This window comes from Papio anubis, chromosome 8 (assembly GCF_008728515.1).
Source record: "Papio anubis isolate 15944 chromosome 8, Panubis1.0, whole genome shotgun sequence".
In the NCBI taxonomy this organism is placed as follows: Eukaryota; Metazoa; Chordata; class Mammalia; order Primates; family Cercopithecidae; genus Papio; species Papio anubis.
In genome coordinates this window covers 128617979-128632425 of record NC_044983.1, presented here as the reverse complement: position 1 = coordinate 128632425, position 14447 = coordinate 128617979, and the positions used below count along the sequence as shown (strand labels likewise).

At 44.3% G+C, this 14447-nt stretch overlaps 1 pseudogene; it reads right to left on the bottom strand.

Moving 5' to 3' along the window:
* Positions 1 to 5790: 5790 nt before the first annotated feature.
* LOC103887152 lies at positions 5791 to 12881 on the bottom strand (annotated as a pseudogene).
* Positions 12882 to 14447: the final 1566 nt, after the last annotated feature.

The window sequence follows — 14447 nt, the reverse complement described above, 5'->3', positions numbered from 1 at the left end:
GAGAGAAAATCAGCACATTTCAGATTATAGAAAGTCTACCAGGAAGGCCAGGTTTGGTGGCTGACACCTATAATCCCAGCACTTTGGGAGGCTGAGGCACATGAACCACTTGAGGTCAGGAGTTCAAGACCAGCCTGGCACACGTGGTGAAACCCCCATCTCTATTAAAAATACAAAAATTAGGTAGGCGTGGTAGCATTCACTTGTAGTCCCAGCTACTCAAAAGGCTGAGGCAGAAGAATCGCTTGAACCTGGGAGGTGAAGGCTGCAGTGAGCCGAGATCATGCCACTGCACTCCAGCCTAGGTGAGAGTGAGACTTCATCTCAAAAAAAAATTAAAAAAAAAAGTCTACCAGGAAGATGACTTTGTTTATTCAACAAATAAATTCTGAGGAAAGATATCTGGGAGAGGAGGAGGTGAGATTTACAGAAAAACCTATACATGAAGAGATTTAAGACACATACCCAGCAGGTGTAATTGCCTAGAGCTTATTTGGACCCTGATTTCAACAAATAACTGAATGATTTCCTGTTTAAAAAATAATACTTATGTTTTAGTGACACAGCCTGAAAGTTCTGCAAGCAAAAGAATACAATATCCCAGCATTGCTTCAAAATAGTCCAGACTCAGGAGGAGGGTGGGGGGAAGCAGCGTGGGATTCCACATGCAATAGGAGTGACTGTGAACTGATAGTTGCTGGGTCCTGGGTAGCTGGAGCTCAGTATACTATTCTTTCCTAACCTTATATATGTCTAAAATTTTTCATAATGCAAATAAACTTGAAAAAATGTTTGGAACCCAGGTGAAATAAAAATCTTTCCAGACAAAAAATGTATGAAATTTGACCCCAGAAAATAACAGAAATTCAAACTTTGTAATTACCAGAGAATAAATATAAAAAGTTGCCAGAAAGTTAACCATCTCTTCTTCCCCACCTCTGAGCAAAAGGGAAAAGATGTTTTCACAGAGGACGTCTGCCAAATCCTTAGAAGGTAAACAGTTCCAGCGTGATTTATATTAATCTAGTACATAGAGAAAAGGGAAATTTTGTAATTCTTTCATGAAGTGAAAAACACATCAGCACCAAATATTGAGAAAGATTTCACACAAAAAAATGTCTCCCAAATAGATGTTAAAACAAAAATTTTAAATAATATATTAACAAATAAAATCTAGTATGACACTAAGAGAATTAAACATTATGACCCGATAGAATTTATGCAAGAATTCAAGAATGTGTTCCATATTATAAAATCTGTTAACATAATTTATTATAATTACATAAAACACAAAGGTACACTTGAACAAAGGAAATGATGTAATCTGTTCTTGGTGAGGGAAATTCAATTGTGTAACAATGCCAAATCTCTCTAAGTTGGTTTCTAAATTTAATGTAATCCTAACAAAAATATCAAGTTTTAGTTTTGGTTTTAGAAGTAGACTAGACAGGCCAGATGTGGTGGCTCAAGCCTTTGGGAGGCTGAGACTGAGGGATCACCTAAGGTCAGGAGTTTGAGACCAGCCTGACCAACATGGTAAAACCCCGTCTGTACTAAAAATACAAAAAAAATTAGTTGGACGTGGTTGTGGGTGCCTGTAATCCCAGCTACTGGGGAGGCTGAGGCAGGAGAATTGCTTGAACCTAGGAGGCGGAGGTTGCAGTGAGCCAAGATCGCATCATTGTGCTCCAGCCTGGGTGACAGAGCAAGACTATCTCAGAAAAACAAACAAACAAACAAACAAACAAAGTAAACTAGATGATTCTAAAGTCTATATTGAAAACAAGGACAAATCTGAACAAAACGAACAATGACTAGGGGTCCAGTCATATCAGATATTAAAATATGTCATGGAGCTCAATAATTAGTGAATTTGATTAATCATTAATTAAATTAGTATTGCACTGTTACATAAATAGTCCAATGTAACAGGAGAGAAAGTTGATTAATACAATAAGATACATTCTGTAATGTAGTATAAAGTAAGATAAAAGTGGTATCTTAAGTCAGCAGAGAAAAGATTCAATAAAGAATAGTAGGTCCACTGAATATCAGTCTAAACGTAGCTCACTTCATACACTAGAATAAATTCCAAATAGATAAAATAGTTAAATATAAAATTTCAAACTATAAAAATATTACAGGAAAATATGGAGTAAGAAGGCTTATTTAATTACAGTTCAGAATCCAATATTCATAAAAGAATTGATTGACAAATTATAAGATATACAATTTTTAAAAATTTCTACCTAGCATAATAAAACCATTAGCAAAATCAAAAGACAAAATCAAGCTAGGCAAAATATTTGCAAGTCATATTGCAGATCAAGCTTTTAATCTTCATAATATGTAAAGTGCTCTCAGAAATACTAAAAAGAGTAGTAACAAAAAGAAAAATGGGCCAAAGATATGAATAGAAAGTTCACAGTAAAAAACATAAACAATTTTTAAAATACAGAAAGACACAACGTAAGAGATAATCAAATTAAAACAATACTGAGATACCATTTTTCATCTATCAGGTTGGTAAAAAAACTAAATATTGACCATACATTGTGTTTGTGAGATTGGGTGGAAACTGGTAAATTGCTGGTGAGAGCGTAAATTGGTACAAACTCTATGGAGGGCAATTTTGAAATACTAGCAAAGCCATGAAAGCATATACACCCTTTGAGCCATCACTCTCATTTCTGGGAATTTATCCAACTGATAAGCTTGCTGAGTTACTAAGTGACAAATTATTGCAGTATTGCTTGTAGTAAAACATTGGAAACATACATAACGTCCATCAAGAGGAGACTAATTAAATAATCTTACTATATCCATTAAATGGCATATATGCAGGTGCTGAAAAGAATAAAAATATTTTTATATGTTATGAGAGATACGGGATATATTGGTACTTGAAATAGGATGCCAGAGGTGTTTATGGTATGCTACTTTGTGTGACGGAAGTACGTGGTGATAAGCATATACCTTTATACATGTTTGTTTTCTGTAGGAATCTCAGGAAGGTAATAAAGGTGGTTATTATGGTAGGGGTGGGGAACTCAATGGATGGCGGGCAAAAATGGGGATAAGAACTTTTCCTGTGTGCCTTTCGAAACTGCTTATTTTGTAAGCTATTGAAATGTATTTCCTATTCAAAGATACTTGATAAGCATTGAAACCTTTGCAAAGTTAGCACAAAGTCACGTGGAGATGGAGGGGTACAAGGCAGAGGTGAGGAATGGCTCCTGTGTTCCAAGGAGGAGCCTGGATAGGCCCCTCAGAGTCTCTGCTCACAGGCAAGGGGCTGGCCGACAGACCGCAGGTCGTAACACTCCCAGTTGTGCAAGAATGAGCAACCCCAGACCATCCAGGCAGCCCTGAGTCAGCATCCGGCCCTGCCCCTGCATGCAGAGAAGTGGCTTTCTCAAGGTGAGTCCATGAAGAACGTGCTTCTGGCCTGAGTTGACCTGTCTGGGGCAAAACGCAGGCTTTACCAACCTTTCCCAACTGGAGGACGCACCCAGCTGTCTGGTGAAAGCCAAGGTTGTGTCCCACAGTCAAAGCCAAGTAGAGGCCCGAGGAGGTTGTCCAGACAACCCAGCAACGGCAGAGGAACAAGAAAGCTTCCGTCAGCCATCACCTAGTCAGACTGTCCACTCCCTTTCTTTCCTGAAAGCACAGTGTAGCCCAAGGAAAGAGTGTGGGTTTCTGTGTTAGATAGGGGAGCAGCTTCCAGCTCTGATGCTCAACAGTTAAGGGTAACTCTGGGCAAGTCACTTAAGCTCGTGAGAACTCAGTTTCCTAATCTACGGAATGGGTACACTTGTGACCAACTTACAGAATTCTTGGGAGGATTAGAAATAATGCATGTACAGTGCTTGGTATTTTGTGCTCAGTTCAGGGTAACCACATGGGATCCATGTGTTAACATATCTTTCACTTCCAGCTCTGCCTAGTGGAGACTTTCACCAGGGAGAGATCTCTGAGCAACTACCTAGCTATTATCTAGCCTCACTAGATAATTGGTTATGTTCATATAGTCTAGGTTTAGCCAGATGGGGCAAAGGGACTAGGTCAGGAATGGCAAATACCCTGACCATGTGTACATGTCACATTTCTACGCTACGTCTAGGGTAGAGATTGCTAGTCTACCCTAGACATAGCTAGTCTACCCTATGACATGGAGAATTCTTCTCAATGCCATGTTCCAGACAGCCATTGTCCATTGACTGCCGTGCAGGAGAGGTGAAATCCGCTTAGTAATTCTCGATAGATATCTAAAGCCCCATCACAATCTCGCTTCCTCTGATTTCTCAGATTCTATCAAAAATGACAATAGAAAGCACTTTTAATATTTAAAGAACATTAAAATAGATTACCACTTTCACATCATTTAATTAACATCAAAACATTTCTCTTTGATGTCATGTGGACCGGGTCACGGACAGAGCTTTCCTGCAAGGTCCTGCTGTACCTTGAGGGACTGGCATTTGGCATGAACTCGACCCCTGCCTGGCTCACCTTTCTTCAGGAGATTCTGTAGGACCAACACATGTTCTTCTGCATTTGCACTTTTTATTTTGTTTCTTTATTTTGGAGACAAGATCTTGCTGTGTCACCTAGGCTGGAGGGTAGTGGCACAGTCACAGCTTACTGCAGCCTCAAACTCACAGGTTCAAGCGATCCTCCCTCCTCAGCCTCCTGAGTAGCTGGGACTACAGGCATGCACCACCACATCCAGCTAATTTTTTTGTATTTTTTGTGGAGATGGGGTCTCACAGGCTGGTCTCAAACTCCTGGCCTCAAGTTATCCTCCCACCTTGGCTTCTCAAAGCGCTGGGATTATAGACATGAGCCACTGCACCCAGCCTACAGTTACACACTTGAAATAAACGCTGTGTACCCAGTTCACTCGGCACTAGTTCTCTAGGCTCTGCTCTGGTGGCCCTGTGGGAAAGGAAATGGACAGAAGATATTTATTAAGCACTGACTGTTTGCTAGACAATCTATTTAATCTCTTCTTTTCAGTCATCTTTTGAGGTAGATGTTACTACCCCCATTGTACAGTGGTAAAATTAAGGCTTAGAGAGTTTAAATGGCTTCTTCCCAAGGTCTCAGAGCTAGTAAGCTGGCTGAGTAAATTTCCTGCCTGTTTAAACAACAGTTATGAGGCAGAACAAATCCTCCCAAACGAAACTTGTCTGGATCTGATTTCTGTTTGTTCCTTAACTTGAAGTGTTGGAACATATTTGGGGCCACAGAGTGGTAGAGCTGTTTAATTTGGATGCACAGGGCACATGGTTTCACTATTATAGCTCGTTTTGTTTTGTTCTGATTTCTGCAGCACTGTGGAATGGTCAGCCCACATCCCTATGGAATCACCCACCTTTCCAAAAACTCCTCCAAGCTGGTAAAGGCTGGATTGTCCAGGAAGTCCCCCACTGTGTCTTATTCTTCCTGGCACCCCTCTGCTCCACTGATGAAGGTTCAGCCAGGAGTCCTGGGCTGCCCCTCAGTCAAGACCAAGCTAGCTCACGGTCACTTGTGACAGTAAGTAAAGCATCCTCATCCTCATCATCATTATCATCATCATCATCCTCATCTGACAAAAACTGATCCCACACCCCCATGCTGGGGTCTGGCTGCTAAAGGCAAGAACTCTGCTGAGCACGCCACTGCCTGGGCCTCACAGTGAGCTATGCGCTTGTACTTTATATGATGTGTCACCGTTTATCTACACGATGGATTATGCCAATCTCATGGGATAAATGCTATTTTTTTTTTGGCAGTTTTTACAGTTTTATTTAAACACAAAATGTGCACATGAGCTGTCTACTCATTTTCTTTGCTGCGCTGCCTGGCATTAGGGTTGGTGGCTGTGATGGCTAGCTGGGCAGCTCTTTCCATGATGGCTTTGTGGTTCTTGGAGGAAACATTGTGAGCGATGTCAGCATGGGGAGATTTGTTGCAAATCAGCAGCACTTCCAGCTCCTTAACGTTGTGGATCAGGAATTTCCAGAAGTCACTGGGCAGTATGTGCTTTGTTTTTTGGTTGCTCCCAATGTTGGGCATCAAGATCTGGCCTTTGAACCTTCTGTGAACCCTGTTGTCAATACCTCTGGGTTCCCGTCAGTTACACTTAATTTTGACATATCAGTCTGACTGGTGATGGATGAACTTCTTGGTCCTCTTTTTGACGATCTTGGGCTTCACAAGGGGTCTAAGGGTGGCCATGATACTGAGGAGATGGCTGCCAGTAGGCAGCACTGAGGAAGAGGATAAATGCTATTGTTAAACCCATTGTACAGATGAGGAAACTGAGACTCCAGAGAGTGAAGTAGCTTGCATAAGGTCATGCCCTTAGCAAGTGCATCTGGATTTACATTCTGAGCTCTTGACTAATCTATGTTGCCTCTAATGGGCTCTGTCATTAGAGTAGTGAGATTACGTCTAATTATGAGTAATAGAAAAAAACCCCAAATAACAGCCGTTTAAGCAACATAGGTGTTTACTTCTCTGTTGTGTCCAAGGCAACCCGAGGAGGTGTCTGGGCTGGTATGGAGCCCCAGAGTGTTGATTAATCGGGTTCCTTCTCTCCGTTGTTCTGTGCTGCATTGGTTTCATGCCTAAGGTCACCTTGTGGTCCACAGTAACTGCTGGAGCTCCAGCCATTGCATTTCACTCTTGCCAGCATAAAGGAAGAAACAAATTAACTTGTGCATGCTTTTTCTTGAAGCGTATTTTCTAGGTTTCAACCACTTCTAATTAGATTGCCTTGGCCAAAACACAGTCACATACAAGAGAAACCGGGAAATATTTGGGCTGGATATCTGTTAAAATTTGGTGTTCTATTATGAAAGATGAAGAGGAGATTGAATACAACCCATTATTTCTTTATTTGAGACCAAAACAAGGGCTTGGGCTGGGAATTAATGTATTCATTGTTGAATAATGTATTCATTGTTGAATAATTTATTAATTCTTAAATATGTAGAAAGGGTTTCCTCTGTGCTCATCTGATTCTCCATCCTGGGGACCCAGGGTAACTAAGACAGACACAGTCTCTACTGCCGTGGTCTCACAGTTCATAGCCATACAGTTAGAGTCATGCCTCTGACTTGAATGGGCTTTGTGACTCCCAACATACCACATCCTTCTCTAAGCGTTGGGTTTTTTTATCTACAGGATTGTTGAAACCTGTAACTGATAAGGACCTTCTAGCTAGAATATTCCCTGATGAGGTGTCTCTGAGATTTAGGAGAAAGGTAAGATGATAAAGAAGCTGGCTTCCATTTACTCCCTGGGGATAACAATCACGAACTTGCTGGGTTATTATTTAAATTGAGTGGGTCCCGTGGGGAAGTGTCCAGAAAGGTGCCTGGCAGAGAAGGGGGTCTTTTGTTTATGTCTCCCTGTCTCTTCTAAGGAAGAACGAAATTCCCTGGCCATGTAAGGAGAATGCATTTGGAGCTTCAGGACATCCAGGGCGTATGGGGTGCTCAGGGCTTGGAAGCTGTCAGGGGAGGCTGGAGGGTACCAACAGTCTCCTACTCATCCCCACAGTACCCTGACTCTGGAAATTTTCTCCAACCCTAGGGTAGAGGATCACTGCAGACTTTTTACCCAGTGTGGGAAGTCTCTCTGAGAGGCAGCACATGGATTCTGGAGCCCGTCAGCCTGAATTTAAATCCCGACTCTGTCACCTACTAGCTTATAGTATGGGTTAAATTGTGTCCCACACATTCGTAGGATGATATCCTAACCCCTAGTACCTTAGGATGTGACTGTATTGGAAGACAGGTCTTTACAGAGGTCCTCAAGTTAAAATAAGATTACTAGGGTAGCCTAATCCAATGTGACTGGTGTCCTTAGGAGAGGAGAAAACATGCCATAGGTACAGAGGGAAGACCATCTGAAGACACACAAAGAAGACAACCATCTACAAGCCAGAGAGGCCTCAGAAGAAACCAACTCTGCCAACATCTTGATCTCAGACTTCCAGGCCCCAGACCTGTGAGGGAATCCATTTCTGTTGTTTGAACCCCACAGCCTGCAGTTGTTTATTTTGGCAGCCCTAGCAAACTGCTACAAGCTCTGTGATGTGACACTTTTTTCACTTAAACTGTCTGTGTTCACTTTCCTCATTTACAAAACTGGTAGCATAGTAACATCTCCCTCATACGAATGTTCTGAGGCTTTCAATATGGAGAGTCCTTAGAACAGGGCCTGGCACAGGATTTGCTGTCAGTAAGAATAAGCTACAATTACGATGGATGGTGAGTACCCACCCACCTCCTCTCCACACCTCAAAGGCCGAGGTTCCTGTCTATGCTCCTCCCTCTAGCATTCAGTGGAATTGGACGCTGTGCTCCTAGTAGGGAACATTCCCGGACAAACCAGGTCTGAGCTAACTCAATGCATGATGAATGAATGAATGCAGCCTTAAATGTTTACTGGAAACAGGCATTTCACTCAATACCGGTGGATATCTCAATTGTAAATGCTTAAAGGCACAGATAAAACTGTTTGTAGTCGGTATGGTACCTGAGTGCCTAAGGGTGAAAATAGGGGATTTCTTTTAGGGGAGAGGCAGCGATGCTAACAGTCACCTACCCAGCAGGTGAGCCAGGCCGGAGACACCTGGCCCCAGGCCAGAGGCTTACCTGCATCTTGGGAGGCTGACACAGCTGCCTGGGGAACGCGGCCGACGAGGAGGACGTGACTGAGCACGCGGGCAAGCGGGTGCAAGGTGGCAAAGCTGTCAGAGAAGCTAGGGAGACACCTGAAGGGATGGGCCGCCTGGTAGAACAGCGCTCTGCACTGGCATCCTGCAGAGAAGCCCTCAAATGCCGCCGGCAGAGCCGACGGGGGTTGAGCAAGGCCCTCGGATAGGGGGTCACCCAGTTGCCTGGTGGGTCACCCAAAGCAGGGCCTACCCTCCAGGCTTGGGATTGACTCCTGGGCCTGGCTTCTCCTCCTGCCCTGCCCTGGGGAACTTTATAAAAGGCTTCTCCAGCACCTATCTGCAATGGAATTTCTGTTGCTTGGATATAAGACGCATGTGAAATATTCCATTGTATTCTCCCTGCACAAATTTTAAAAGATTCTGAGCAACACAGAGAGGTGTCACCTGGTACTTACTTCCCGCTGCTGCTGGGGAAACCCCTGGACAGAAGGGCCTGTCCACCCCCAGTGTCCCCCATGAGGCTTTCTTCTTCCGCCTTGTCTACTGAGTTTCTATCTGAACCCTCCCCTTCCCAACCTTCCCCGTTTTCTGGTTGTGGATCCTTCAGCTCGTCCACCTATTATACCACAACCCGTTCTGGGAATCTAGGAAAGCAATCACGGAATCTAGGAATACCATTGTGCCCAGAGTTGGGGGTTGGAGTCCACAAAGATATTCTGGAGAAGATGAAGTTTACACCCAGTTTTGTTGGAGGCCAAAGGCAGCCACCCCAATTCAGCCTCCCATCTGCCAACGTGCCCATTCATCTCATCAACACTTATTAAACCTCTACTGTGTGTAGCCAGGCTCTGGCTGCTGGGGATACACTGGAGATGTTTCTCGAAGAGCTAACCCCCACAGAGGAGAGACAGGCCTGCACACAGAAAATGGGGCTCACACGTGACACTGCTTTTCCAAAATACCTTTTTTTTCAGAGTCATCATCGTGAGGGGCTGGGACACGTGGGCAGTAGAGACTTGGCCAGAGAGGCCAGCCTGGAAGGTCTCCAAAGGAGGGCCCTACAGAGGTGTTTCGAGGAACAAAGTGTCCACAAACTTCTTGTGCTTGCCAGGTAGAAGTTATTTGCACACACGTCCTTCCTCCACACAAATTGTATCCACCCCCATGCGTAATTGTAGGCCTCCTCCTCCACATTGACTGCTAGAAATCATTAAAACTGTCCCTGAAAACAGAGGTAGTCTTCACCTGTTGTGCAGAGGAGTAAAGAAAGTTTTCTCCCAGTGCTTTTTGGGGAATTGTTCCGTGTTACTTACTCTAGATAGAATTGTCTAGACAAATAAACCAGTAGACCAAGAGAACATTCTGCAATGATAGAAGTGTGTGCGGCCAGTCTCAGCAGCCACTGGTCACAGGGGTTATTGAGCACCTGAAGCGTGGCCAATTTTTAATTTCATTTCCTTTGAATGAATTTAAACACACACCCGTGTGGCTGCCAGCTGTTGTATTAGACAGCGCAGGTCTAGCCATCAGGGGTTGTCCCTTCGCAGAACTGCAGCCGCTGTATTATCACGGACATTTCTTCTCAAGACCTGTTTTCTACATGGCAGCTTCATGCACTGCTGCTCTCGCCCTTGCAGTGGTGCAGAGGTCCCAACACGGTGGCGGGGAGGGGGGCAGGGGCAGAGATCTGAGGCCACAAGTTCAGGTGTGCAAGAAATATCCATTTTTCTTACTTTTTTTAAGTCCGTGGGAACTTGCAGCCCTCATTCCGCTGGCTCAGTGGGAAATTCAGTCTCTGTCGTGAGTGGGCACCCAGCTCCCCTGCACCAATGTCAGGCGAAGTTTCACGTGTTCTTTCACAGAGCGGGCAGGCATTGGGGAACTCAGGGTTTCTTCAGAGCAGGGGTTGCTGCCTGGGCACCAGTCTCTCCAGACAGGGTGGGTTGAGGACATAGCAGTCCCTCTACCTCCCCAGGGCAGGAGCAAGGGTCCCTGCTGCTAGCAGAACCCCAGACCCTGCCCCAGCTCAGGCGAAGTGTTCTTTCTTCTCCAGCTTTAAGTTTCTCTCCTTCCCTTCTGGGATTCTTGATCAAATCTTTTCATGCCTTAAGTCATATCAAAACAAAAGTCAAACTGTGTCTTGCTTTGGGCCCGGTCACCCTAACCCCCAGGTCAAGAGGGCTCAAATGGCCAGGTTTCTTCCCAAGAGCCCTGCTGAAAAAAATAAAAAGAAGAACCCCACTGTCTAATACTGCAATACATTATTCTTCCTCATAGGACCATCACTCCCCATGTGGAGAAAAGGGGGAAAGACCTGGAAAAGACATTTGCAGCAAAGGAACAGTTTTGTTAGGGTCTGTGGCCAGCAGGTTCCAACGTGGCAGACTCCGAATGATACTAGTCACAATGGTGGCAGCTTCCTGAGTGCCTGAGGTGCAATCATCTCCATAAGTCCTCATGACGAGTTGGATGTCGGCATGCCCATTTCAAAGATGAGGCAACTGAGGTCCCAAGAGGTTAGACAATGTAGCTGAGATCTGCAAGGAATAAATCCAGGTCTCTTTGCCTAGAGGCTTCAGTTCCTGCAGGCAGCCTGGAAATAGATGATGTAAACGAGTGTAAGGAGAGAGGCAAGGCAGCAATTTGCCTTGGGAATGGGGTGTCTCCGAAGTAAGAAGCCAAGCCCTCAGTCAGGAGATGAGTCAAATCATTCAGGTGACTCCACAAACCAAGAGACCAAGCCAGCCTGGCATCCCAAACTGCTGGCCTGCTGCTAAACACGCACACCTTCTCCAGCTTCTATTAATAATCAGCCAGGAAGCCTCCCACGGTTACTCACATAATAATTAAACACACGATCCCTCTTTCAGAGAGAGTCCTGGCCCACCACCACCGAGGGGGCAGGGAGGAGGTGAGATCAGCAGCAACACCCTTTCTCCCTCTGAGTAGAGGCGGTGTGGGCTGGATTGTGGTAAGACTGGATCTGCAGTCACAAGACCTGGGACCTAGAGCCAGGAACACTCTCTCTGGGTGTCAGGTTCCTCAAACTACACAGGGAGAATGTTGACTTCAAGCATTTCCCCACCAACCTTTGCATTTAGAAGGCACTTCGTTGCTTAGGAAAAAGAAACCATGGAGGTTTGGGGTCATCCAGACATGGTGGTGAGGGACAAACCTGGCCGACTGCCTGGATTCTAATTCCAGCTCTACTTACTAGCTGGGACATCTTTGGCAAATTACTTTTTTTTTCTGCCTTGGTATTTCCATTTATACAGTGGGGATGATAAAAACAGTACCCTACCTTTTGGAGATGTGTAGAATATGATAATTACATGCAAGTGGTTTATAACCATCCCTGGTGCTTATATGCTAAATAAGTATTAGTTCTTCTCATTAGCCATGAACTCTCGGTTCAGAACTTTACCTGCCGGAAGCTCAACTTCCCCATTGGCAAAATGGGGATATAATAATTCCTACAGTTGGGGTGCTAATTGCATGAAATGATGTAGGTGAAGTCCCTGTGTAGGGTTGACATTTAGTCATGGCAAGCCCTCTCTTCTTGTTCTTTCCTTCTGAAAGTCCTTCAGGTTAACTCTGAGTTTTCGTCATGGAGGGCTTCCTGGACAGGTGAGACTCAGAGAAGCCAAGAGAAGGTGGGGAAGGTGGTGGTAACAGGAGGTCGAGACAAAGAACGGAGCCAAAGGAGGGATGAGCCTCCTATCATTCTTGCAGAGCTTAACTAAAGTGGGCTCTGAGTCCTGGGGAGGTCTTCCAGCAAGCAACAGTCCCCCCCACATTCTGGAGGGGTGCATGGGACAAACAGCAATGGGACCACCATAGCAGGAAAAAAGGGATTATCCAAGAACATTTCTGATAAGACATGCTCTAGACACCATTTAATGATAGTCATTCCATATGCCTGTCCAGACTGTCCAGAGATGTTGATGGCGCTGGGTCCTCCCAGAAAGAGCAGATTCTTGGGAATCAGCCAGGCCTGTTAGTCTTCCCAGCGGTGGGACCATGGGCAAGTCATTCACCTCTCTGAGCCTCCGTTTCCTCACGTGTAAAATAGAGATGATAATACTTGCTTCACAGTGTTGTTGTAAAACTCAGAAATGAAGCATGCAAAGTGTCAGGCCTCTGAGCCCAAGCTAAGCCATCATATCCCCTGTGACCTGCACGTATACATCCAGATGGGCTGAGGCAACTGAAGATCCACCAAAGAAGTGAAAATAGCCTTAACCGATGACATTCCACCCTTGTGATTTGTTTCTGCCCCACCCTAACTGATCAATGTACTTTGTAATCTTCCCAACCTTTAAGAAGGTTCTTTATAATCTCCCCCAGCCTTAAGAAGGTTCTTTGTAATTTTCCCCACCCTTGAGAATGTACTTTATGAGATCCATCCCCCGCTTGCAAAACGTTGCTCTTAACGCCACTGCCTATCCCCAAACCTATAAGAACTAATGATAATTCCACCACCCTTTGTTGACTCTCTTTTCGGACTCAGCCCGCCTGCACCCAGGTGAAATAAACAGCCTTGTTGCTCACATAAAGCCTGTTTGGTGGTCTCTTCACATGGATGCGTGAGGCACGAAGTATCTAGCACAGTACCTGGCATATAATAGATGTTCAACATGTATTAGTTTATTAAAGTTAGAGTTCATAATTCTATTCCACTTCCATGTTTCTCTCATTTGCTAAGCCCTTGTCAGCTGAGGACCATGAGGCTCAGAGAGGGGAGTGACTTAGCCCAGTTTCCAGTAGCTGCTTATTAGCACAACCAAGGACTTTGCAATGAGGTCAGGTTTGGCTTCAAGTCTGGGAGCTGATAAATGGTTCCAGATGTGGAGTGGGAAAGAGAAAGGGTGGGGTGGGATTTTTATCACTTATGGGTGGACATAGAGATAGGACACCCTCTTGAGATTATATGTTTTAATAATAGGATCTCTCACTGGTAATTCTTGGAGGACAAGTATAATTACATGACATAAATGATGTCATTTCATCAACAGAAAAGACACGCAAATGCATTGAGACAATGAGATACTTTCACCTACCAGATGAGTAAACATCCACCAGGCTGAAGGGCTGCTGAGACCCAACTCTCCTACTGCCTATAAAAAGGCAATTTGCAACAATGTATCAAAAGCCTTAAAAATATGCACACCCTTTGAACCAGATATTTCCCTTCTATGACTTTACCCAAAGAAATCACTGAGAGACACAAGTAAGTATGCAGAAGTACCTGCGAGATATTCACTCCAGCAGAAACCAGAAACACTCAAAATGCCCAACAATTTGACACATTACATTAAATGAACTGTGGTTCATCCACGTGAAGGAGCAAATATTATGTGTTCTTAGAAAAGATCATGTGGCCTTATGGGTGGTGGTGGTGGTAGTCCTGGAGGGAGTCCCTGTGGAGTGGCCATGTTCTCCATCTTATCCCAGGTAGCTGCTGTATCCTTGAGTGTTCATTTTATATTTATTCTGTTATAATGTATACTTCAGTTTTATGCATGTTGTATTTTAAAATAAGAAAGTTTTTAAAAAGTGTGGTCAGATTTTTTAACATGCAAAGATGTTCATCATGTACGGTTATGGGAAAAAAGAAGCAGGTTATTAAAAAGTTGATATAGTATGAGAGCATTGGGAAAGTCATCCACAGCATGAAGTCATCAACTGCTTGTGTCTGGTTATGACATCAGGTTTGATGAGCTTCTTGTGCGGCTCATATACTAGGCATGAGACTTGTCCCTTGAAATTT